Raw genomic sequence first — 25,529 nt, 5'->3', positions numbered from 1 at the left:
CTGTGTGTGCTAGTGGGAAGTAATTGACTGGGAGACTCCTTCAAAAGTACCAAGTGCAGCCAAAGAGAGATCTGTGTCCCTGGGAGGTTTGCTGCCCATCCAGTGAAATATGTGCCGGAAAAATAGTTTTCATTTAGATTCAGGAAGGGAGTTACTGGCTACAAACATTCCAGGGGAAGAAGGAAGGGTGTGGGGGGCTAAAAGACCTCATACAATCACTTCCAGTCCACCAATGCCATTTCATTCTCAGTGTCTCACTGAGACTTTTGCCTCTGTCATTATTTAATAGCTGTGGCAGAAACCTAGACATCATGTTCTGTGTCAATAAGTGTGTGGATTTTATGGCAGCTTGTGTGCGTGTGTGGGAGAAAGAGTGTGTGAGAGTAAAACAATGGCAAACATATGCTGTAGGTGTTGGGAAATTATTTCGGCTGCAGTCCAGCATACCATCAGGCTGCTTTGAATAGTATTTGCTTCAATATGCTTCAAAGCGGCTTAAATATTTACAGGATTGCAGCCTTTGTAATTAGGACTAGAACTAGCTTCAATTTGCCTGTGTATCTGGAGCACTAACAAGCTTAGCTCGACAGGTTTCAGATCCAGGTTTTCCAGCATCTAAATAAAAATGTCTGGTTTACAGTTTTTAAAAAAGAATACTGTAGGGAAACGGATAGGCTGCATTCACAGGTAACGTGAAACTGGAGGTTACCAGACCCGCAGTTAATTTTTCTAACTGTGAATCGCATCGTAGATGTTTGTCCAACCATGGTCTGACAAGCTCCACTTACAGGGCAGAGGAGCCCCTTCCTCTTCCTGGTCTGCCAAGGCCACATCCCAGCAAGCTCTGCAACGCTCATGTCACCAGACTACGGGCACATCACAAGAGCCATTGGCCACAATCTGGAAGGGGGTGTGCCGAGCTCAATCATGCCTTTCTGGAACGGTCCACCCACCCTTAGCAGGGAAAGGGCATTTAAATCCCTTTGTATGCCATGCCATGCAAGCCTTTCTTCTGAGAACAATTGCACCACTGCCCTTGTGAGAGCCCCCCAACAAAACTGTCTTGCACAAGTACAATTTCCGGGATGGGTGGGTGGAGGGATTTTGCTGTTCTGGGCAAAAACAAAGGTGGACATGTTCAAATGAGCAGACAGGCTGGCAGAGGGCACACTTGGACAGTTTCTTGGCGGCAGTCGCCAAGACAGGGAGACCTCTTGCCTTATATAGTGCAACCTGGCTGGGTGGCATCTGCCATCCTGACCCCATGGCCTGACAGATCACTTTTGCCACAAAACTGTAGCTGCATGCATTCAAACGTAATGGAGTTCCAACCTCTGCCCTGTTTACCCCCAGTTTTGCGTTAAATGCGAATAAGGCCATAGGGTTGCTCAAAAGGTTTTGGGGGGGAAATAATAAGTACATTTAGTGCTGGGCAAAAAAATAATATCAATGAAACATAGGAATATAATACACATTACATCTGAAGGCTGTATTCAAAGAATAAATAGTTTTTAATGAGGTGGTAGAATCAAGGAAAATTTTGCAGGACACAAAATAATGTGCATGTAGAATCATGCAAAAATATTAACAACCCTAATAATGCTGGGTTGAACAATAATTTAAAATATATACTATGCTACTAAAGGGACCTACTCCCAAATTTTCACATCAGTTCAGCCAATGACATAAAAGAAAACTGCCCTTTTTTCTTGTCTGCTCTCCAAGTCTTGACACGCAATAATCAGAGTTCTCAGTGGATCAAGAGTTCTCTATTATGATCTGGAAGGAGAAGAAGCCCATCTCATTAGTTCTTGATGAGTATGTGAACAATCCGTATCTTGTGTTATTTTTCTCTGCAGCCACATGGGCTAGAAACCTCCTGCTCCTGCTCCTGCTCCTGCTCCTGCTCCTGCTCCTCCTGCTCTTCCTCCGCTCTTCCTCCTGCTCCTCCTCCTCCCAAGTGAAACCTGACAATTGGGACCAGATGTTGCATTATTCAAGTACCAGATGGAAATCCCAGAATCCAGAATAATGTAGAACAAGCCTATGGAATCTGGACTAAGGAAGAGTCCTTTAAAAGAGCTGATGTCAAGAGTTTCAGGAGATTATAATTGGAGAAATAGATGTGTACAACTTGTAAAAGCAATTGTTTTGACTGCATAGGATCCTCTAGGTTTTGGTGCTGCGGTTCATTCAGAGGCCAGGAAACAGACGCTGCAAGCCTACTGTTAAACAGAAACAGATGGGTCTCTTTTGCCTGCAAACTGAACATGTGAGGAAGTTTAGGGGGAATTTTTGTTTTGTTTTCCTTTTCCTTTACTGGCTCCACTCCTATACCACAGTGCGTAATGTATGATTAACATCTCAGGAACAGCTTTGGAGTCAGAGGGAGAAGGCAAGACTTAAGCTGTACAAGGACAAGGCACTGCTAATGGATTGTGATGAACATTAGTGGGGGGGGCGCGGGGGGGGAGACCTGTGGATCAGTTTCCGTTCTCTTTTTCCCCCTCCCAGACTACACACATACAATTGCTTTGCAGTAGTGGGGGTGTTCTATAAAACAGCCATAATTTATCCCCTGCAGTTATCCCCTGCTAACTGGGCAAAGAGGCACCTTTTACCGTGGTGATTCTCTTTATTTAGCAGGGGGAGAGTAACTGGCCTTATCCACACCCAGCACAGTACCACCAGTGACTGTTGCTGATGTCTGTCTTATGATTCTTTTGAGATTGTGAGCCCTTTGGGGACAGGGAGCCATCTTATGTATTTATTATCACATCACCGTATGCACATCTACATGAAACCGCTGGGGGAGATGGTCAGAAAGTTTGGTCTGGGATGCTATCGGTATGCTGATGACACCCAGATCTATTTCTCTATACAAACTTCATCAAGAAATGGCATGACCCTCCTAAGTGCCTGCCTGGAAGTGATATTGGGCTGGATGAGGGATAACAGGCTGAAGTTGAATCCAAACAAGATGCAGGTACTGTCTGTAGGGGGTTGGGATCCGAGAGATGCTTTAGATCTGCTTGTTCTGGATGAGGTTACATTCCCCCTAAAAGATCAGGTTCGTAGTCTGGGAGTGCTCCTGGATCCCAAATTCTCCCTGGTTTCTCAGGTTGAGGCTGTGGCCAGGAGTGTTTTTTATCAGCTTTGGCTTATATGCTAGATGTGTCCATTCTTGGAGTCTAGTGACCTTAAAATGGTGGTACATATTATTTATTTATTTATTTTATTTTTATACCGCCCTTCCAAAATTGGCTCAGGCCGGTTTTCATATGCTGGTAACATATGTTACATATAAGGTTACATATTACAGAGGTTACATATGCTGGTTACCTCTAGGCTTGACTACTGTAATGCACTCTTCATGGGGCTGCCTTTGTACGTATATCAGAAACTACAATTGGTACAGAATGCGGCAGCCAGACTGGTCTCTGGGTTTACCTGAAGGGACCATATACCACCAATTCAAAAAGAACTGCACTGGCTGCCAATTGGTTTCCAAACGAAATACAAAGTACTAGTTATTACCTACAAGGCCCTTAACAGCTTAGGTCCAGAGTATTTGAGAGAGCGCCTTCTCTGTTGTGAACCCTGTCACCTATTAAGATCATCTGGAGAGGTCCGATTACGGGTGCGGCAGACTCATTTGATCATTTCTCTGCACACTCATTTGGTGGCAACTTGGGACCGGTCCTCTTCTGTGGCTGCCCCAGGGCTTTGGAATGTGCTCCGTGCTGAAATAAGAGAGTCTCCTTCTCTGGTTGCTTTTAGGAGGACCCTGAAGACATACCTGTTTTCCCAGGCCTTCAACTGAGATTCGATTTTTATATTTTAATGTGTTTTTCATGTGGTTTTTTTTGGTATCTTTTTATGAATTTTAATTGTGTTATATTTTATGTTCTAATTCTGTACACCACCTAGATATTTTTATACTAGGCAGTATATGAATTCAATAAATAAATAAATAAACGTGACCATGTTGTTCTTTGAACTCTTGTGCAAGTGCTAGCAGAAGAGTTCTCACATCATAGAGTCACAACACAGTGGGGGCTGTTGGGTTGATGTACTGTACAAGAAACATGGGGAGAACAGAACATGCAGATTGTAGTGTATAAACAGGGCCAACATCAGGTGTAGGCATCCTCAGGGAATTGCCAGGGACCCAGGGCAATCAGAAGGCCCATCCTGATTAGCTCCAGGTTACAGTCAAATTTTGTGCAGCAATACAGTTTTCTCAGCTGAAATAATTTCTGTTGTCATTGCTTTCTAACCTTCCCATTCATGAATGGGCTTTCTCTAATGGCCTCTGTGTCATTACAGGGGCCTCTAGAGGAAAGATCATTGTTGGAGAGGATACCTGGAGGAGATAACAACAACAGACTATCTCAGTAGAGATAGTCACTGTTGTCTTCTCCTTCTCCATCCATGAATGGGCGGGTGGTCCTCTAGAGGTCCCTGTGATGGCAGAAAAAGATGGCATAGCAACCCTGTGTCATTGGTGGATCAGAGGCTTTTGAGACAAAGCTCCATTTGCAGACAGGGAAGGTGCCTAGAGGAGAGGAGGAAGACATGGATAGATCGAGGAGAGAGGACTGAAAGGCTATGGTGGACTGCCAGCACACATTCTTTGAAAACTTCCCTATGAAAACTGCTGCAGGCTGTAAGAGTTGCAGGCACAATATTAACAGCTGAGGGAACTGCAATATGGGGATACTAAAATGAGGGGCTGGGCCCAGGGCAACCACGAAAGCATATCCTATTATTAAATCAGCCCTGAAGTGAAATTCCAATGGCCTTTGAGTTGCTGAGATGCTAAATATGGAAAACTTCATAAGCATATATTTGCCAATCCTATTAGTAAGGGTGGAAATACATTGTTGCAAGGTGTCTAAGCATTTTGTCATCCTTCACTGGCTATTCCAAAATGCAGGCTAAGCATTTAGCCTGGCATTTCTGATTAATACTTTAACAAGCCCAGTTAATAACCAAGTCAGCAGGAAAAAATTGTTTTAATTGCCATCTTTCTGGATAGATGACCTTCTTGGTATTAGTATGTGATGCAGATTTGTATTGTAAAGGATTTTTCTCCCTTTTTCAATATTAAAAGTTGTGATCTTTTATCCTCCAAGTGGTGATGATCCCAGATCAAAACTAGCAAGGTTAAACACTCCCTATAAAATAAAATCAGCTGTGCCAGAAAATGAATTACATAATATATCATCCATCAACCCAGCTTTTCAAAAATTGCAATTTTTTTTCTCTTTAGTCTGGATGAGTATTTTATGTGTAGCTTCTCTTTCCATGAAGGAAAAAATGACCTTGGTTATTAGAAAACGAGGATATATTGAGCTGGTTAGAATCAACACAGTTCCATTTCATTTAGTCTCCACTAAAACTGCAAGGAGTGGAAATAGAGATTGAATTTATTTTACTATATATTGCCTCATTTGAACTTTAGCAAGGCATTAGCCACTAAGGGAAGCCCTTCCCCCCACCTCTTCCATAATCTCTTCTAGATGGCATGTTAAGGAAATTGCCTTGACTTTATTGATTCTTGGCTATGAGGTACATCGTAACAGTCGGTGTGTTAAAGTGGAAAAAATTATGCTGCACTACACTTGCAGCGATGCAGCTCTTTGACCTCATGGCTATATCTCCCTTTACAGGAAAATGACATTTTGAAATTACAAATTAGTATATTTTATCTAGGCATCAGACCATCTTCTCTTTCTGACCCCATTTTTAAAAAGTTATATCAGATCAATCTGAGCTATTTCTGAAATACAGAAGGCAGCTTGTGCTGAACAAAAGAGTCTTCAGGCCAAAGCTGGTTCTGGTTGCCACATTAAGCCAAGCCATTATATTTACAGTGATCTCTTCCCCGCAAATACATTTCCTAGATAACAGTATTAAATGGGCAATATAGCACATTTCCATTACAGTTATACATAGAACATGTGGTGGCCAGAACATTCTCAGACTAAATCGATTTGCAAATTCATTCTATGTAGGATGAGGACAGGTTACCATTTAACAAACACTTATGCTGTGACGTGAGCCCAGATCACTGCTGATATCACAGTTTGCATGGCAACACTACCTAGAATAGGGATGTGCACAAACAACTAGGGCAGCTACAGGCGGGGTGGGGGTCGGTTCCTTTAAAAATCAGGTAAGCAGGACCTTACCTGCTCCTCTGCCACCCCACCACTTTTCCGAGTGCGGCACTCACTGTTCAAAATACCATGCACAGCTGCAGCACTGCTCCCAGCAGCCTGCGCATGCCGATGCCATGCACAGGCTGCTGGGATCAGGGCTGCAGCTGTGCACATCCTTTGAACAGCGAGTGCCACACCCGGAAAAGCAATAGGGCAGTGGAGAAGCAGGTAAGGTCCTGCTGTCTGATTTTTAAAGGAACCGACCCCTGTCCCACCAAATCCATTCAAATGTTGGTACCCACACCAGTTTGGCACTTCCCTAAGGAGGTGCTGAACCAGTTCAGGCACATCCCTAACCCAGAAGAAGTTAAATGGTGGATCAGCACCAATGTCCTCTGATCACCAATGACCTCTGACCACCTTGAATGGTAGATCAGCACCGCGCCACGGTGACACACAAGGGAAAAAATGAGGTTAACGGAGCTCTCGCTTTGTTAACCCCATTAAAGGGGAGGAGGAATTAGACGGGCTAGCTGCCTTGGGAGCACCAGGCTCGCCTGAGAGCCCAGTGGTTCCCACAATCCTTGGAAAGCGGGCTAAGCTCCCTTAGCCCGCTTTCCAGGGATCGTGGCAATAGCCTCATTGAGTCAGGCCATTGGTCCATCTAGCTCAGTATTATTTACACATGGAGATGCCAAGGAGTGAACCTGGGACCTTCTGCATGCAAGCAGATGCTCTACCACTCAACTACAGCTCCATCCCCTAAAGGAAATACCTTAAAGCCGATAGTGCTCATATGTATTCACCCATCTAAATGCAAACCAGGACAGACCCTACTCAGCAAAGGGGGCAATTAATGCTTACAACTGCAGTATCGGCTCTCCTCCCATTTTTAAAAAGAAAATGCAAATAATAAACTGCTAAATTTCCGGTTTGGGCAGGGATGGCCCCGCTCCCATCTTCTCAAATTCTAGATGACTCTGAGGGATTAAAAAAAGCAGCCTTTGAGAATCGGGTCCAGTCTGAGCTGTATTTTCATGCAGTATTAGATCATGTTAATATTAGATATAATCCAGTGCAAATCCTCTTAGTGTCCCTGGCACTGTAATCGTTGCTATAATTGCTCATTGCAAAAAACACTTTTTGTAGCTTTTCCTCCTCTCAGACTGTCAGTCCCAATTAGGCCAAGCTAAACATTCAGAAGCCACATTGGTTTTACAGAGATGACTTGGCTTTTGTTTGCCACCTCCCAGACAGAGGTGAGATGATTAACTAGTCTTGCCAACCCTCCCGGACAGTCCGGGAGTTTCCTGAAATTGGCACTGATCTCCCGGAATTGCTTGGCAGCAATCTGGGAGCCAGAAGAGGCAACGACTGCTGCTCTGCTCACTACCACAGCTGGCTGTAGTGGTCTCTGTCCACTTGCATAGGGCACCACTACCTGCCATGCTTCAGCTTAAGGAGAAAAGGTGCATCTGTCTACCTGCACACCAGTGCACCTGCCTCCACTGGTGCCTACTGCTTGGATCAGCCTGCTATTTCGTGCTGATTGCTCACTCACTGGCCCTGTTCAGATGTAGCATGAAACCTCAGGTAGACGAAGCTGTGGTTAATCTGTGAAGCCGAGAATCATGCCACGGGTGATTGACTAACTGTGGTTTGTCAACCTCTGGCTTAAGAACATACGAACAGCCCTGCTGGATCAGGCCCAAGACCCATCCAGTCCAGCATCCTGTTTGATACAGTGGCCCACTAGATGCCCCTGAGAAGCCCACAGGCAAGAGGGGAGGGCATGCTCCCCTGCAACTGGTATTTATAGGCATCTTGCCTCTGAGGCTGGAAGTGGCCCACAGCCACCAACTAGTAGCCATTGATAGACCTGTCCTCTATGAATTTGTCTAAGCCCCTTTTAAAGCCATCCAAGCTAATGGACATCACCACATCCAGTGGCAGAGAATTCCATCAATTAATTACACACTGTGTGAATAGCTACTTCCTTTTGTTGGTCCTTAATTTCCCAGTCTTCAGTTTCATGGGGTAACCCCTGGTTATAGTGTTGTGAGAGAAGGAGAAAAATCTCTCTCTGTCCATTCTCTCTACACCATGCATAATTTTATACACCTCAATCATGTCTCCCTGTAGTTGCCGCTTTTCCAAACTAAAAAGCCCCAGATGCTGTAGCCTTGCCTCATAAGGAAGCTGCTCCAGACCCATGAACATCTTGGTTGCCCTCTTCTGCATCTTTTGCAATTCTACAATTTCCTTTTTAAGATACGATGACAAGAACTGCACGCGGTACTCCTAATGTTTCCACACCATAGATTTGTATGGCATTAGAATATTAGCATTTTTATTTTCAGTCCCCTTCCTAATGATCCCTAGCATGGAATTTCCCTTTTTCACAGCTGCCGTGCACTGAGTCGACACTTTCAACAAGCTGTCCACCACAACCCCAAGATCCCTCTCCTGGTCAGTCACTGACAACTCAGACTCTATCAATGTATATGTGAAGTTGGGGTTTTTTGCTCCAATATGCATCACTTTACACTTGCTTACACTGAACTGCATTTGCCATGTTGTCGCCCACTCACCCAGTTTGGAGAGATCCTTTTGGAGCTCCTCAAAATCCGTTTTGGATTTCACTACCCTAAATAGTTTAGTGTCATCTGCAAATTTGGCCACTTTACTGGTTATCCCAACGTCAAGATCATTTATGAACAAGCTAAAGAGTGCTTTTCCCAGAACAGATTACTGAGGAAACCCACTTCTATCTTCCCTCCATTTAGAGAACTGTCAATTTATTCCTACCCTCTGTTTCCTGTCCTTCAACCAGTTACCAATCCACACATGAACTTGTCCCTTATCCCATGACTGCTAAGTCTACTCAAGAGTTTTTGGTGGTGAACTGTTTCAAAAGCTTTTCTGAAAGTCTTGGACTTTTTTTTGAAAGTCCAAGTACTTGTTTTGTTGTAAACCACCCAGAGACTTGCATTCTGGGTGGTATACAAATATGTTAAATAAAGATAGATAGATAGAGAGAGAGAGAGAGAGAGAGAGAGAGAGAGAGATACTATGTCAACCATATCAGCTTTATTCAAATGCCTATTGACACTCTCAAAGAGTTCCAAAAAATGTTAGTGAGGCAAGACTTACCCTTGCAGAAGCCATGCTGGCCCTTGCAGAACCTATGCTCTCCTTCAGCAAGGCCTGTTGTCATGGCTCTGCCATCATTCTGGGGCATCTGGCAGGTTCTGGGGGCAGCAGTAACCTCAGCACCCCTTGCTTGGGGGCTGCAGCTCCACCCCCAAGCGAGTCCTCCAACTTCCCGGCAAGGGTGCCTCACCCCATCTGGCTTCCCTGGGTGGCCGGCAATGTGTCAGCCAGAAATGCCGCAATCTCGCAAGGCCTGGGAACGGCCTTGCTAGATCCCATGCCAAAGACTAGCAAGATTGAGCATTCTCACGAGACCTCGAAAGTCCGCAAGAATTCCAACGAGACTTCGGGCCTATGTAAACAGCCACCAACCGATGTTGAGTGGCCAGACTGGGAAGAGCTGCCCAGCGAATGGGAGCTCTAGAATCCAGGACTGAGGGGCAAGACAGGAAGCCACGGAGGGTGCCCTGTGAAGTTAACAGGCACCCTAACAACCACGTATGGGAGTAGACCTGATCTCTGAGACTAACTCTGCAAAGGCCCGGGGTAAAAAGTGGTCACAACACCTGTTCTCTGTTTATCAATTTTGTCTTCATATGCTTTCCATCAATTTACCCAGCACAGAAGTAAAGCTAATCATCCTTTAATTTCCCATATCCCCCCTGGATCCCTTTTTGAAAATCGTAGTTACATTAGCTATTTTCCAGTCCTCTGGTACAGAGCCTGATTGTCAGGACAAGATACATATTTTTGCTAAAACTAAAACTAGTTTTAGTAAACTAGTTTTAGTTTTTCAAGACCATTTAGAACATCCTCTTTCATCACCTCAAACTGGCCCAGTTCTTTAGCCTCCAAGCCTGATAAGCTCAGTTCTGAAGCAGGTATATGGTCAGTATCCTCCACCATGAAGACAGATGCAAATAACTCATTCAGCTCCTCTTCAATCTCCTTATCCTTCTTTATAATCCCTTTCACGCCCTCATCATTTAAGGGTCCAACAACCTCCCTGGCAGCTTTTCAGCTTTGAATATATTTAGAGATGTTTTTGTTATTCCCCTCTAAACTTCTAGCTATATGCTCCTCAAAGTCTCTTGTTGCATCCCTAATTGTCTCCTGGCATTTCTTTTGCCAGAGTTTATGTTCCTTTCTGTTCTCTTCATTTGGGCAGCACTTCCATTTTCTGAAGGAAGTCTTCCCTTTTATTGTTTCCCTGATTCTACTTGTTAGCCATGCTGGTATCCTCCTGAACTTGGTGGTACCTTTCCTTCTTCTTGGTATACATTCCAACTGAGCTTCTATTATTGTGGTTTTGAATAAGTTCCTTCTTATTCCTTGAATAAGCTCTTTCTGGAGTGATTTGACCCTCCCAATTTTCCCTTTCAGCTTCCTTTTAACCAGTCCCCTCATTTTTGAGAATTTCCTCTTCTGAAGTCAAACACATCTGTGTTGGACTTCCTTGGCAATGCTCCACTCACATATAAGCTGAATTGGATCACACTATGGTCACTGCACCCTAATGGTTCTGCAACTCTGACATCTTGCACCAGGTCCTGGACACCACTCAGAAATAAGTCCAAGGTCACCTTCTCTCTGGTTGGTTCCACAACCATCTGTTCTAAGGCACAGTCATTTAGCATGTCTAGAAATCTGGCCTCTCTGTCAATACCCACACGTGAATTTGCCCAGTCTATGTGAGGGTAATTGAAGTCACTCATTATTACAGCTCTCTCTCTCTCTCTCTCTCTCTCTCTCTCTCTCTCTCTCTCTCTCTCTCTCTCTGACACCTCTCTGATTTGCTTCTATCACTCCAGGTCACTCTCAGTGTTTTGATCCAGAGGTCAAAAGCATGTCCATAGTAACACATTTCCTTTCAGTCCTTGTACTGTCACCCATAATTATTCTCTGCAGCATTCCGGTCCTCCTACGTTTTCTAGCTTGTTGGATTCTATCCCTTCTTTAATATGCCTTGCAATTCCTCACCCAATCATCCCCTCCCTATCCTTTCTGTAGAGTTTGTACCCAGGAATAACAGTGTCCCACTGGTTCTGACCAATGCGGCCACCCTAGAACTGATGCATTTATGGGCTGCTCTGAGCCAGCCTCTCTGTGGCGGCAGGAGGAGCTTGCACACAAAACCTAGGTTATAGTGGGCAGCAGAATTCAGACGACCCAATGGTACCTTTTAACCTCAGGTGTCAGCAGCAAAATTCACTACAAACCAAGGGTTCAAATTCAGGTTTGGAAACAAAAGCAGAGTTGCACTTGGGTGATGAAACCACAACTTCATGCTTTAGGACAATCACAAACATCTGGCATGTTTACCTCTGGTTTGACATTGTGTCCAATTGGGGCGACTATCTTGTGCTGTACATGTGCAGTGCTTACTGTGCTGTCAGCCTGTCTCTTTCTCATCAGCTGCCGTGCCGAGATGCAACTGGGGCTGGTGGGCCAGGCAGCACCCAGGACAGGCACCCAGGACATGTGAGACGTCCCGCTATGAAACACTCATTCTCATGATGAAGCTGGGAGCAGTGGGAGAGAGTCTTAATACACAAAGACTGAATCTGAGAGTGAGTGATACTGATGATGAGGAAACTGTGCTGCAGCCTGCGAGTGAGCTGCGCGAGGCAAGACCAATGTACTGCTTCAGCAATAATAAATTTCATTTCCATGACTTTGTTAAAAACAAAAAGCAACAACTCTGTGATGATGGGAATGGGGACTTCTGCCTACAACAATCACACATGCAACTTCCAATTTCTTCCCTTGCTGTCAGTTGCATAATCCTTAAAACTAGAGCAACAGAGGGAGGAAGAGTGAGCCAGGTTTGCGAAGGGCTTTTCACTGTAACATTTTTCCCCCTTTTATGTAGCATTTATTGTATAGTATTACTGTTTTATAACCTGTGCTGGTCTATGACCATAATAAAGATTGATTGATTGATTGTATAAAATGAAAACAATGCAAAAGTCTTATTAGATCTAACACCAGATTCAGAGAAATGTTGTCCTTGCATGAGTGGGCAGCCAAATTAACAGCAGCTATGAAGTCATTTGCATTGTAGCTTGGTTGGCACTCACATTTGTTATTACCTATCTATCCTGCCCTTCAACCAAGGCACTCAGGGTGGTGTACAAGGATCTTTCCCCCTCCCCGTGTTATGATTGCAACTGAGGTCTATGAATCTGCAGCCTTGTGTCCATTTTTCTGGCCACAAAAAGCAGTTCATCAAGTGGGGGAAACCTGGGTGCTGGAATCTATTAATCAAAGACCGCTTTGCACTCTCTTTTGATTACAAATATCTATAAACACATACCCACCACCACCATTACACACACATACATGTTGCGGTGGCAGAGCAGGGAGATGTCTGAAAACCAAAATAACAACTGTAGCCACTTGGAATCGGAAACCCTATGAGTAACTTGTTTTGTACCGGTATATAAATATTCATTGTATCCATAGACTGTGTTCCTAAAATGGGTCAAATAGAAAGAGGACCCTCCTTGAGATTAACCAATGCATGTTTACTCAGATCCAATGCATGTTTACTCAGAAGCAGGCCCCATTGAGTTCCATGGAACCTATTCACAAATACAAAGAACTGCAGCCTAAATGACATTCTGCCTCTACATGGGTCGATTTGTCAGGAATGCTTGCATAACACCACAGCATAGGCAAATTGGTACACTCCATATTACACTTGCTGATTGTGATGCCCAGTGCTTCACCTCAGGCTCCCTGTGCATTTCCTGGTCTCACTCCAAGATACTAATTGTCCTGAAATTCACCCCAGTTTTGAAATTGTTAATAGACCCCTGCTAACTTGGCAAAGAGGCTCCTTTTAATATGGTGATTCTCTTTATTTAGCAGGGGGAGAGCAATTGGCCCTATCCACCCCCAGCACTGTACCTCCAGTGACTGTTACTGGTGTCTATCTGATGTTTTTAGATTGTGAGCCCTTTGGGGGACAGGGATCCATCTTATTTATGTATTATTTCTCTATGTAAACCACCCGGAACCATTTTTGGAAACGCGGTATAGAAACTGAATTAGGAAGAAGAAGAAGAAGAAGAAGAAGAAGAAGAAGAAGAAGAAGAAGAAGAAAATAAAATGTTGGCATTTTTCGTATATTTTTTTCGGTTAAGCGACGTTTCTTCTAGTAACTTTGCTGTCTTCAGCCCTGGTTGCTCAACTGAAGATCCTGAGTCCTGTTGCCCACTTGTCACCAGATGTCCAGGGACTCCAGCACCTGGCGCGGTCCTTGTTGACCCGGGCAACGACCGATCCGGTATAGATTTATTAAAGTTACGTCTCACCATATTGTTGATGGGAGAGGCACTCTTTGTCTGGCTGCTCTGGTGAGACCTGTCCAGTATGGTTGGACCTCTGGCATAGCTCTCACCTTCCTCAGAGCACACAAGCCTCACAACCACGCCAAGGTAGTGCCTCACTGGGGGAGAAGGAGGAGGAGGAGGAGGAGGAGGAGGAGGAGGAGGAGGAGGAGGAGGAGGAGGAGGATTGCCGATCCTCCCATTGGTTTGGAGTCTCCAGGTACCCACATTAATCTCCAGGTGACCACTGAAAGCCATTTTAATAGGCTGATAATGTGGAAACACAGCCACCTAATGGCACAGCAGAGAAGTAACTTACCCAGGGAGCAAGAGGTTGCTGGTTTCTCTCCACTAGTATGTTTCCCAGACTGTGGGAAACACCTATATCAGGCAGCAGTGATATAGGAAGATGCTGAAAGGCATCATCTCATACTGCGTGGGAGATGGCAATGGTAAACCCCTCCAGTATTCTACCAAAGAAAACCACAGGGATCTGTGGTCACCAGGAGCTGGCACTGACTTGATGTCGCAATTTTACCTTTAATGTGGAAACACAAACACACTATATACACACAAGGTCCTTGTGCGATTTTCGCAGCACCACCTCTGGCCAGATCTTGCGTTCTGAAAATACCACACCCCTTTTCACTGCCACTTTTGTGGTGACGGAGATAAAGGATAGGACTGTGCATATCATAAATAGGGGAATTCTGATGTCAGAATTCCCAGCCTCTACCACCAGGAGGCATCAGAGCATGGGGAAAGTGCCCCAGGGAGCATGCTGGTGGTGGGGGCACTTTAACTGCACATCTAGTACTTGTGCGGGGGCAGCTGGGCAGCACAGAAATGTTTGGTAGGAAGTGATGCTAGGAAGCCTGGGAAGCTCGCGCAGCTCCTGGGAGGACACATGGGCTTCTGGGTATTGTAGTCCCCTGCAAACCTACAATAAGAGCCTTTACAAAAACTCAGAGATGGTTCACACATATGCATATCACACTTGATGAATCATAGTTGGCTGTGGGAACAAATTCCACTGGAAAGGATTGCTTTCAAGGAACTATGGAAGTTCCTCTGTGGTACTTGATCTCGGACAGCTCATTCAAAATGCAAGTCACTGCTGGATGCTAAAGTCATCTAGTGATCAGCATGCATATATGAACCATAACTCAGAGATCATGTAAGCAAATTTCCCATGACATACCGGAGCTCATATAAGGGCCTTACACCTGAGGCTGATTGGCATAGGTCATTTCAAGGGAATTCTGGCTATCTTTGCATTTCCATTGTGGATAAGCATCTAGTTCATGAATAAGAGGACACAGTCAATTGCCTTGGGAACAGTTCTGTATAACAGGAGGCCACCAGGTTGCCTTTCTGTTCCTTTGACAGCCATTCATCTTCTCATGCACTTCATCCCTCTTGGCTTCCACAAAGGCCTTGCTGCCCCAGTCTGGAATGTTATCAAGGTATGCATTGACACCTCATTTGAAACTGAAATTTGCAGAAAGGTTACAAAAGGTCACTGTGAGAAACAGAACTGAAGACTCTAAAACTGCAGCCAGCAAGCTTAGCAGCCCAATTCTGCTGTTACTCCCGTGCCAGGCTGGTAACAAACACCTTTTAAACTAAATGAATTAGAAATCATTCTCAAATACATGTTAACATCATCCATACATTATCGACTGTCATAACTCTAGGAACTGCAAAAAGACTTGGAGGAAATAACTAGGTCTTGTTTTGTAAAATAAGCTGCAGACTCTAGAAAAGGCAGTTTTTTAGGACAGCACTAAAGTTGTGATGTATGTGCTTATTTTGGCTGCAACCCAAGCACCCTTACTAGGAAATCATTTCAAGTGACTACAGTGGGACTTGAATAAGTATGTTTAGGATCCAGCTATTATTCTGACCGAGATGCAAACAGAATTCTTTTTTACACTCGTAACGTTTTTCAGTAAAATTGTGTTTCACACAAATATTTTTCAAACGAAACATCCCAAAACACAAGGCAAAATGGCTCAAAACGTTAATTTCTCCACCATCCTTTTTGTTACTGTTCAAGATAGAAATCAGCCATGGATATATATGTATATTCTAACTTTGGAAAAGTTGATCATTTATAAAAACTATAGCTAACCTCAGGGAAAGTTGGTGGGGGTGGGGGAGATAAAGTACTGTGATAAAAGGGAATGACTTTTTCTTCAGATGCACAGTACAATGTCAAATCAGATTCATTTATGGTGTTTAAACTTTTGCAAATGAGAAGAAAGCGTCTCTAAAACTATTTCTGTTTTCAAGGTCAATATGCAAAGAGCCAGCCCTCATTCTTTGGAGATAGTGTCCAATCACATCCAGCAACTCCCTTGTCAACCAGCTGTTATCTACATAGCCCACTTCTGCTATTTGATGTGCTACTGGTTCCTTGTCACTAGAGAGTGAGATATTTTCATCCTTCCTTTTGCAGACACCCTTAACATTCCACATTCTCCAATGCAGAAATCCCCATATCCTTGTAGCAGCAATTAGGCAGGAAAAGAAGCATACAAAAGGAATTCTAAATTATCACCATAGTGATGTTTAGCTATAATGGTTTCCACACATGTCTTTGTGTGATATTGTTGACCAAAAACAGCAATTTGTGACTCTAGCAAGTGAGAGATGCAGTGCATGTTCTCAAACCAAGAAGTCTTTGCTCATGAAATTTGGGCGTGTGTTTTGTTAACACAACTGCAGACTGCTTAAGGTGCAATTAGATGTTGTTCTCAATTCTCTTGTACCCAGAGTTATTACATCTCTTTTTGTGGTAGACACTTTGCTTTCATTCCATCCGCACTATGCAATTACTGCTGAAGTAATTATTTTTCACTACTCATTAGTGGTAACTAAATTGGTGTCTGCCCACATCCAGCTAGGATAGGAGACCATAAGGGTGTGAACCAAGTGAAGCTCCAATTGGGTGAGATTGAGGTAATAATAGTCTGACAACCATGTATGGGGGATTCCTCTCAACAATGGAGCTAAGCCTCCTTAAGCCAGCGTGGTATAGTGGTTAGAGTGCTGGACTAGGACCAGGGAGACTCAAGTTCAAATCCCCATTCAGCCATGATACTTGCTGGGTGACTCTGGGCCAGTCACTTCTCTCTCAGCCTAACCTACTTTGCAGGGTTGTTGTGAGGAGAAACTTAAGTATGTAGTACACCACTCTGGGCTCCTTGGAGGAAGAGAGGGATATAAATGTAAAAATAAATAAATAATAAATTAAGCCACTTGACTGGATCTTCCACTTATGGTGGAGACATGAGTACTTCAGGCCAACTCCACCTGGCAAGAAGACTCTTCTTTCTTCCAGATTCAAGCCTTGTGATCATAATTCATATCTATGTAGCTTCAAGGTTACACTACCATAATACAGTATACTTTGGGTTGCGCTTGATGGCTGTTCAGAAGCTTGTTCCTTCTATTTTCTTAACAGAACACTATGGTTATTAAAATCTATGTCCAGTAACATCCTTCACACTGAATAGCTTTCAACCTTTTTAGGTCATGCTTGTTTTAAAATAAGTTAACTGCCACTCCAAATGCTCTTTACGAGTTGTTCCTTTCAAAGGAATGTTTCTTGCTTATATTTTTTGGACTCTCCAGATAATATCTATCTGCACACCTCACTCCACTCCAGTGTCTCACACTGGTAACCACAGAGACACCCTGCACTGCTGGGCCATATAGACTAACAATGAAGAATGGTTTGAACTGGCTCAACCTTTCTGCTCCAGCAAAATATATAGCTCAGATATGAAATGCCCATTTCTTCAAGGCCTTTTGAACAACAAACAAAAAGGATAACATGGAGGCTGCGATTTTTGACAGCATCTTTTTTTAGCTGCTGTCATAAAGCATGTTATGAATTGCTATACTTTAAAAAGAACTGAATGAGAGTTGCAACAACAAAAACTCCAAGTATATTAAAAAGCCTAAGGGTTAAAGAATACATTGATTCTAAAAAATAATAAGCAGTTCTCTAGTATTATAACTTACCTTAGCACTGTTTAATTTAAAGAAGCTATAAAGAGGACAATCTTGAACAATCTTGAAATAAAAAAGTAAAAGGGATGTGTTGCAGATGGCTTGTCAGAAATATAAAGATATAAAGCTGCCTTATCTCAGTCAAGCCATTGGTACATCTAGTACAGTACAGTACTGTCTCCTCTGACTGGCCTTGACTCTTCAAGTTCTCACGCAGAAGTCTTTCTTAGCCATGCTACTGACTGTAATTGTACTGATGTTGCCAACTGACCAGAAAAAATGCCCTAGTTTGCTCTTGTGCTGTTAAAGTACAGCTTGATCTACAGAAATAAACAGGTGAAACCTTTCACAGCATGGCGATAAATGTTACCATCCACCTTTCCTTCCTTCAGCTTGCTTCTGCAATTAGCCTAGAGGTAGAGCATGTGCTTTGAATGCATAAAATCCCACTTTAAATCCCTCTTAAGAGGATCTCTGATAACATTGAGGGTTGCCACTTTTTAAATTGGCCGCTGTGGCTGTGCATTAATTGTACTCACGAATGTCTTCATATCTAGCTGCTATTAGATGCACAGCTACAAAGGTCAATTTAAAAGCTGGCAACCCTCTATGCTACACTGGATTTATTTATTTATTTATTTATTTATTTATTTATTTATTTATAAGCAGGAATTGAATGGGCATCTCTGCTCCAAGCACATACTCCACTCTAAGCTAATTGCAGAAGCAAACTGGAGGAGGAAGAGGAGAAGGAGGGTAGAAGCATGTAGCTGAGCACTGTGAAAAATGTAGCTGAGCACTGTGATGTTGGGCTGGAGTACACATGCCTTTTCCAGAAGCATTTTGATAACTGAACCTGCAATTCTATGTGCACACCTAGAAGGAAGTAAACTCCATTAAACTCAGTGGGACTTAGGAACATAGGAAACTGCCATATACTTAGTCAGACCATAGGTCCATCTTGCTCAGTATTGTCTGCATAGACTGGCAGCGGCTTTTCCAAGGCTGCAGACAGGAATCTCTCTCAGCCCTATCTTGGAGATGCCAGGTAAGGAACAGAGCAGCTCCATCCCCTGAGGGGAATACCTTACAGTGCTCACACATCAAGTCTCCCATTCATATGCAACCAGGGCAGACCCTGCTTAGCTAAAAGGACAAGTCATGCTTGTTACCACAAGACCAGCTCTCTTCCTTGACTTGCTTCCATATAATGAGGGAACAGTTAAACAATATCTGGGAAATGGTCTTGGGGGAGGGGAGAATAATGGAAAGGTCTTTTTAAAAATGTGAGTGGAAAACAATGTAAAAATCCTGTGAAGTAAACCCGCCAGTACCCCATCCAGCACACAAATTGTTCTCAAAGAATCTGACATTAGCCAAAGCATCCCACAGGGCATAAGTTCTGTTAGTATATTTAAAACAAAAATGCCAACAGTCCATCCTCTCCTACTTTGTAGAGAATACAGCAAGAAAGGGATAACAACTGGAATAATGAGGTACATTACTCAAAGTTATCCTACTGAAATTAAAATAACACGTTAAGGAATGCCTAACTTCCTTTTAATTTCAATGGACTACTTTGACTAAGCCATTATCCTATCAGCCATTAACCACTAAGTGGAGGTTGAGACTAAAAGGGAAGAAATCTACTCCATCTATGCTCAGAGGCTATGTTACTTGTGTACAAGTTTTAAAATATACTACTTTCTAGACGGAAAGAAAAGAGACAGACACCAATGTCAGCCTAACCAACTTCAGAGGGTTGTTGTGAGGAGAAACTTAAGTATGTAGTACACTGCTCTGGGCTCCTTGGAGGAAGAGCGGGATATAAAATGTTAAATAAATAAATAAATAAATAAGTATCATTAAAACATGCCACAACTTTATTAAAAGAGGGGAAAGAGCCAAGGCCAGAAGAGTTCATATCAGCTCCTCAGAGCTCTACTGCAGCCAGAGAACAGACCCTGGAAAGAGGTGTGTGTGTGTGTGTGTGTGTGTGTGTGTGTGTGTGTGTAGGAGGGCTGCTGCTCAAGGTCTGTGTATCCTGAGTGAAGGAAGGAGAAAACGACGATATAAGGGCTCCTATAGGTTTCCATCCCTTAAAAGAGTTTGGGTTCAAAGAACTGGGGGGCTTTTGTTTTCTAGGGGGCTCATAAAGCAAAGTATGAGTCACTATATATGGTTAAAAGGCACAATTCAGAGAGTTAAGGCTCACTATTTCAGTCAGATTGGCTTAAAGCCTACCACTATTTTGCAGGCCGAATTCAGACAATGCGAACCTGGAGTTAAGTGGGCCAGAGGCTGGAACTCCATTGCATCCAAATTCATGCAACACCTTTTGAGCCCAAAGTGACCTCTAGTTTGCCTCAGCAAACTCCAGTTTGAACCTTCAGTTTGCAGTAAGATTTGCTGCTGTGACATTAGGTTTGGCAAAGGAAGTGTTACGTCTGAACCTGGACACCATCATAACCGTGTTTCCAAGCTGTTTTTGAAACTGCAGTCATAGAGGTGGCAGCACAGACCAGCTGGGATCACGCCCACTCCATGCCTGTGGTGCTTCTCTCTGGCCACCTCTCTGAGCACTTCCTGGCACCGATCCATCAATGTAGTTGCCTAGCAACAGGGACACTGCCACATCCCATCCCAAGCTTGTCAGCCTGTCAAGCGGCAAAGTAATAAAGCAGCATCCCCTCATCCCACTCTGTCTCTTGCTCCCTGCTTCTGACAAGCAGGAGGGAAAGGGGACAGGATGACAGGAAGGGCACTAAGTGCTTTGCTTCCCAGGAATAAAGTGACAATGATGTATGTTCATAAGCACAAACACTGCAGGTGGCAACATAAGCAGGGCACCCCCCCCCACACACACACAGCACTGGGACTGAAATATATGGTGGTGGGGTACCCGGGGTCAGGTTTAAAAGGCAGTCCCAGCCAGGGATTCTTGAGCAGCCAATTTCTTTCTTTAAAAAAAAAAGGTTGGGGAAGGGGGGCCCAGCCCCTTCCCCTTGGTCTTGGGGGTACCAGTGTGGTCCCTGGGCTTACACACTGCTGGGCAGCAGAAACAGCATTGCCAACACTGAGAAGGAACATTCTATATATGTGATCATGCTGGCTGCTGATCCTGAGCAGACTACTCACTCATGAGAGAGTAAGGCCATGGGGACATCCCCTCACAACTCATGAAAGGAACCATCTGTGGAGACATGGTAGCTGTGCAGAACTGCTAATAATGTCTCAAGAATGTCAGGCCATTGGGGCTCTATATCAAGCCAGGACAGCCACGGGGACGGACACCCAGGCACCTGCTCTCCCTGTCTTGGTGACTGCCACCAGTTAGATGTCAAAGTGTGCCCCCTGCCAGCCCATCTGCCCATGTGGACATGTGTACCCTTGCTTGTGCCCTGGAACAGCAACCCCACTCTCCTGGAGTCTCTGGAAATTGGGACTCCCCTCTCCTGTGATTCCCCATGGCATATGGTGCAATGCCGGACTAACCCAGGAATTTTGAGTGAGAGTAAAGGTCCGTCCCCATATGCGGTGTTCCCCAAATCCACACATGAGGCCAGGCTATGACACATGGAGCATCAAAATCTCCTTTGTGTGCATTTAAGGCTTCCCAGGGGATGAGGGGGTTGCAGTGCAACAGTTCTATCTTTTACTATGGAGAGTGGAGTGGCCATGCAAACAGGGCTCCCTTTGTAGGGGGCCCCCAACTTATGAGCACACAGTCCAATGGAAGACCGAGGATGTTTACCTCATGATCCTCCCCAGTAGACTGGCCCTCTCATGAGAGTGCAAGCCCACTGGCAGCAAGCCAGAGCAGGAGTGTGGTTTGGTCTGCATGTACTACATTGCTGGGGTGAGCTCTGGAAAGAGCACCCTAGGTCACCGTGGGGCACTCACCCCAGGATCCTTTCCCCTCCCTTGTATACATATCCCCTCCTAGGAATCATGGTCCTTTCCATTTCCTGAGTAGCAGGGAAATAGTGCCCCACCCCCCCCAAAAAATCATCCTTGTGTGGGATTATTTTGGTGCAGGGCTCTTTGGGGGAATCTGATAATCATCTGGTACTGTGCCATTCAGAATAAACAAGCCCAGCGCATGGACCAGATGGGCCAAACATAAGCCGGCCACATTGCTTATTACATCCTTGGATGTCCTAGGAAAGAGGGAAGAACTATGCTCATCACCTGGCAGGTATTCATGATAGGCTGAAAACAAGGCAGTATTATTGGCACCCATTCTGGCATTACAATCTCCTTCTAAGATGGTATATGTGGAGGGTTACTTGTCTACACATGTCTCAAGATACTGTTCCACTCACTTCCAAAGATGTCTAACCTGAGCATGAAGACATTGTGAGAACAGATATAAATTAATATACAACAATGTAATGCTATCAAATTCCAACCGTGCTGCGATGACCCACTCTGCGAAAAAGGGTAGTTTAGTAATCACCACTTTTAAATCCAGGGAAATAAAAAGACCTAAGCCACCCATTGGCCTGCCGCCTTTCTGGCTTGGACTTGCATAATTTAAAAAAGAATGATAATTAGGTATATAAAAATCTTCTAATATCCAAGTTTCCTGCATTAAAATAATATCAAATTGTGTTATAAACTTTAAAAAGATTAAATCAGAACCTTTTGAGTCCCACCCTGTGACATTCCATGAGAGCAAGGACAGATTGTGATTCAGAGTTAATTGTCCATTTCTGGGCAGTAGCTGGCAACTCCCCTACTAAAGCCTTGATGGAAGAGCCATTGGGGACACCAGTTGAATTCATATGTAGTTCAGTTGGAAGCATTAAAGGAACCAGTTGCTGATTCAGCCCAAACAAGGGGTCAGAGGCTTGTGGCAAGGGCAGATTTCCAGGGCAAGCGAAATAATGCCCCTGCGTCTGACATCTGATGCAGGGGCATGGCTGGGGAGTGAGGCATGGCCCCTGAAGCACAGCAGCCCATGTTCTTTGAACCTATTTACGCAATGGTGGCTCCACCCCTGCTGGGACTAGTACTCTTTAACTTGTTCATAAATGATCTAGAAGTTGGGGTAAGCAGAGTAGTGGCAAAATTTACAGATCACAATAAATTATTTAGGGTAGTGAAATCCTCAACAGATTGTGAGGAGCTCCAAAAATATCTCTCCAAACCTGAGGATTGGGCAACAAAATGGTAAATGTGGTTCAATGGAAATAAGTGTAAAGTGATGCATATTGGTGCAACCCGCCCTCCTCCACCCAACTTCACATATACACTGATGGGATCTGAGCTGTCGGTGACTGACCAAGAGAGAGAACTTGCTGAAAGTGTTGACTCCGTGCATGGCAGTTGTGAGTAAGGCAAATTCCATGCTAGGGTTAATTAGGAAGGGGGTAGAAAATAAAAATGATAGTATTATAACACCCTTATACAAATCTGTGGTGCGGCCACATTTGGAGTACTGTGTTCCGTTCTGATCATCGTATCTTAAGAAGGACATTGTAGAACTGGAAAAGGTGCAGAACAGGGCAACCAAGATGATCAAAGGCCTAGAGCACCTTCCGTACAAAGTAAGACTACAGCATGTGGGGCACTTTAATTTGGAAAAGAGGCAAATACGGAGAGGCATTATAGAGATGTATAAAATTATGCATGGAAAGTGTGGTTAGAACTAAAATTTTCACCATCTCTCACAACAAATGAACCAGAGGTCATCCTATGAAACTGAATGTTGGGAAATTTAAGACCAACAAAAAGAAGTACTTTTTCACACAGCACATGGAATTCACTGCCATGGGATGTGGTGATGGCCACTAGCTTAGGTGGCTTTAAAAGTGGCTTAGACAAAGTCATGGTGTACAAGTCTATCAATGGCTATTAGTCTGGTGGCTATAGGCCACCAGCCTCAGAGGCAAGATGCCACTAAATACTATTTGCAGGGGAGAGAGCAAGCTCTCACCCCCTGCCTGTAGGCTGCTCAGAGGCATCTGGTGGCCCAGTGTGAAACAAGATGTTGGGCCAGATAGGCCTTGGGCCTGATCCAGCAGGCTGTTCTTATGTAACGTGTTCTTTTAAATACATTGGGCCCAAGCTGTTAAGGGCTTTATAGGTGATATCCAGCACTCCGTATTTTGTCCAGAACTCTCTTTCAAAACAGGAGTGATATGATTTATTCGTGCTAGTATTTTAATATTAATATTCAATAATATAACACTAAGTGCTAGTGTTTTAATATTGAATAGAAGGAATCAAGAATGTATAAGGACAAATTATACCAATATTCTATCTAGCCTAGTAACCTATCTTCAAGAATTTATATATTTCTATAAGCTGCTTTGAGAAATTTGTTTTAAAAGCAGGTTAGAAATCAACCAAGCAAATAAACAAGCTTATCCCATTTATTCCAATGAAACTGAAGCGCAGCTAATTTTCATTGTTGAGGGTCCTTAATGGCTACATGGAAATAATTTAAAGATATAGAAGTGAGTATTTTTAACCCCATGTGTAGCTCCTTGGATCACCACAGAGATAAGCCTCTTGGATACCATCTTGGAGGCAAGTGTACCATGCATGTTTGGCCAATTATTGCATACTCCAGTCACTCCACTGTCAGGAAGACCTCATTGATTCTCTTGTATTTTTGGCTGGCCATTTCTATTTCCAGAGTGAACTGACTAATTTATATTGTACTCCTCATGCACAGTAAAGCTGCTCAAGACTTGATGTTTTGCAACATACTGAAGCAAGTGTTGTCAGTAAAAGTGGACAAATGGGGAAAGGTAGGTCTTTATATATATATATATACAGACTGCTACAGACTGCTTTCATCGGAGGCTTTCTCAGCAAAGGACAGGTATGTCGGGAAATGCAAAACACACTTAAAAGCTTACAGGTAAACAATCACAGAACAGTATCAGGGATATACAAAACACATACAAAAGAAACTGAAAGTCTAATGCAAACTCTGGCTAAATAAACTTTCCCCTAGACTAACTTCCAGAAGTCAAAGCCCAGGCTTCCTTTTCATGAACTCACCAAATTCTGGTTGAGAACTCAAGCTTCCTGCCCTCCTGGCTTCCCAGGACCTGAAGAGACATTTTTCTGAAGCCAGTCCTCATGGCCACATGTCCTCCTCTGCACCTCCAGCCAGCTTCTTCTAAGAAACTCTTCTCTTCCTGCCAACAGCTCTCTAGGTCCCACCTACCTGGTGTGCTGATTGGCTGAATCCTGGAGTTCACCAGCCTGTCAGTCAGAACAGGGTTCCTGTCTCCTTGTTGCCTCTCATAGCTGATTTTAAAGCTGGCCTAGTACATAATATTATAGTGTAAAATTCTGGCTTTAGGGACTACTGTGGCTTAAAATTAATATGTTAACCAACATTTAAGTGGAATGAGAAGTGGGATGCTGCTGGACTGCTTTGGATACATGGTGGCTGTGGCCCCATCCTTTGGAACTTCCTCCTTCTCCTGTGAGATGTGGTCTGTTCTTTCCTGAGTTCATTTTTAGAGGTAAATCAAGCCCTGTCTTTTTAGGCAAGCATCCTTACATCTTGTTAATGATTGATATGCTGTATGTATGTTTTATTGTTGGCACTGGTATGGATTTTGTTTTCATTGTTCAGTTATGTGATCTGTGGTATGTTTTTAATTTTTGTGATTGGGATCCCCTTTGAATCTTGGAGAAAAGCGGGATAATTTTTTTAAAAATAAATACATAAATAAAATACATCTGAGCAACCCCACCATCAAGTGAAGATAAGTATGTATTTGTGCACAACTTCACTCTACCTGGTATGTTGTCCCATAAAGTTTGAATCCCCATTCAGCCATGAAACTCACTGGGTGACTCTGGGCTAGTTACGTATATCTCAGCC

At 43.8% G+C, this 25,529-nt stretch overlaps 1 long non-coding RNA gene across 1 annotated transcript in view; it reads right to left on the bottom strand.

The window, feature by feature from the left end:
• Window positions 1–1,673: 1,673 nt before the first annotated feature.
• The window catches only part of LOC128332013 (uncharacterized), a 69,581-nt gene continuing 45,725 nt past the window's right edge, over window positions 1,674–25,529 (bottom strand). The window contains exon 3 of the long non-coding RNA XR_008310510.1: window positions 1,674–1,779. This is a non-coding gene — a long non-coding RNA (uncharacterized LOC128332013). The remainder of the gene's footprint in view (window positions 1,780–25,529) is intronic.

The sequence above is a fragment of the Hemicordylus capensis genome, chromosome 6 (genome assembly GCF_027244095.1).
Source record: "Hemicordylus capensis ecotype Gifberg chromosome 6, rHemCap1.1.pri, whole genome shotgun sequence".
NCBI lineage: Eukaryota > Metazoa > Chordata > Lepidosauria > Squamata > Cordylidae > Hemicordylus > Hemicordylus capensis.
This window is presented reverse-complemented; position numbering and strand designations above follow the sequence as displayed.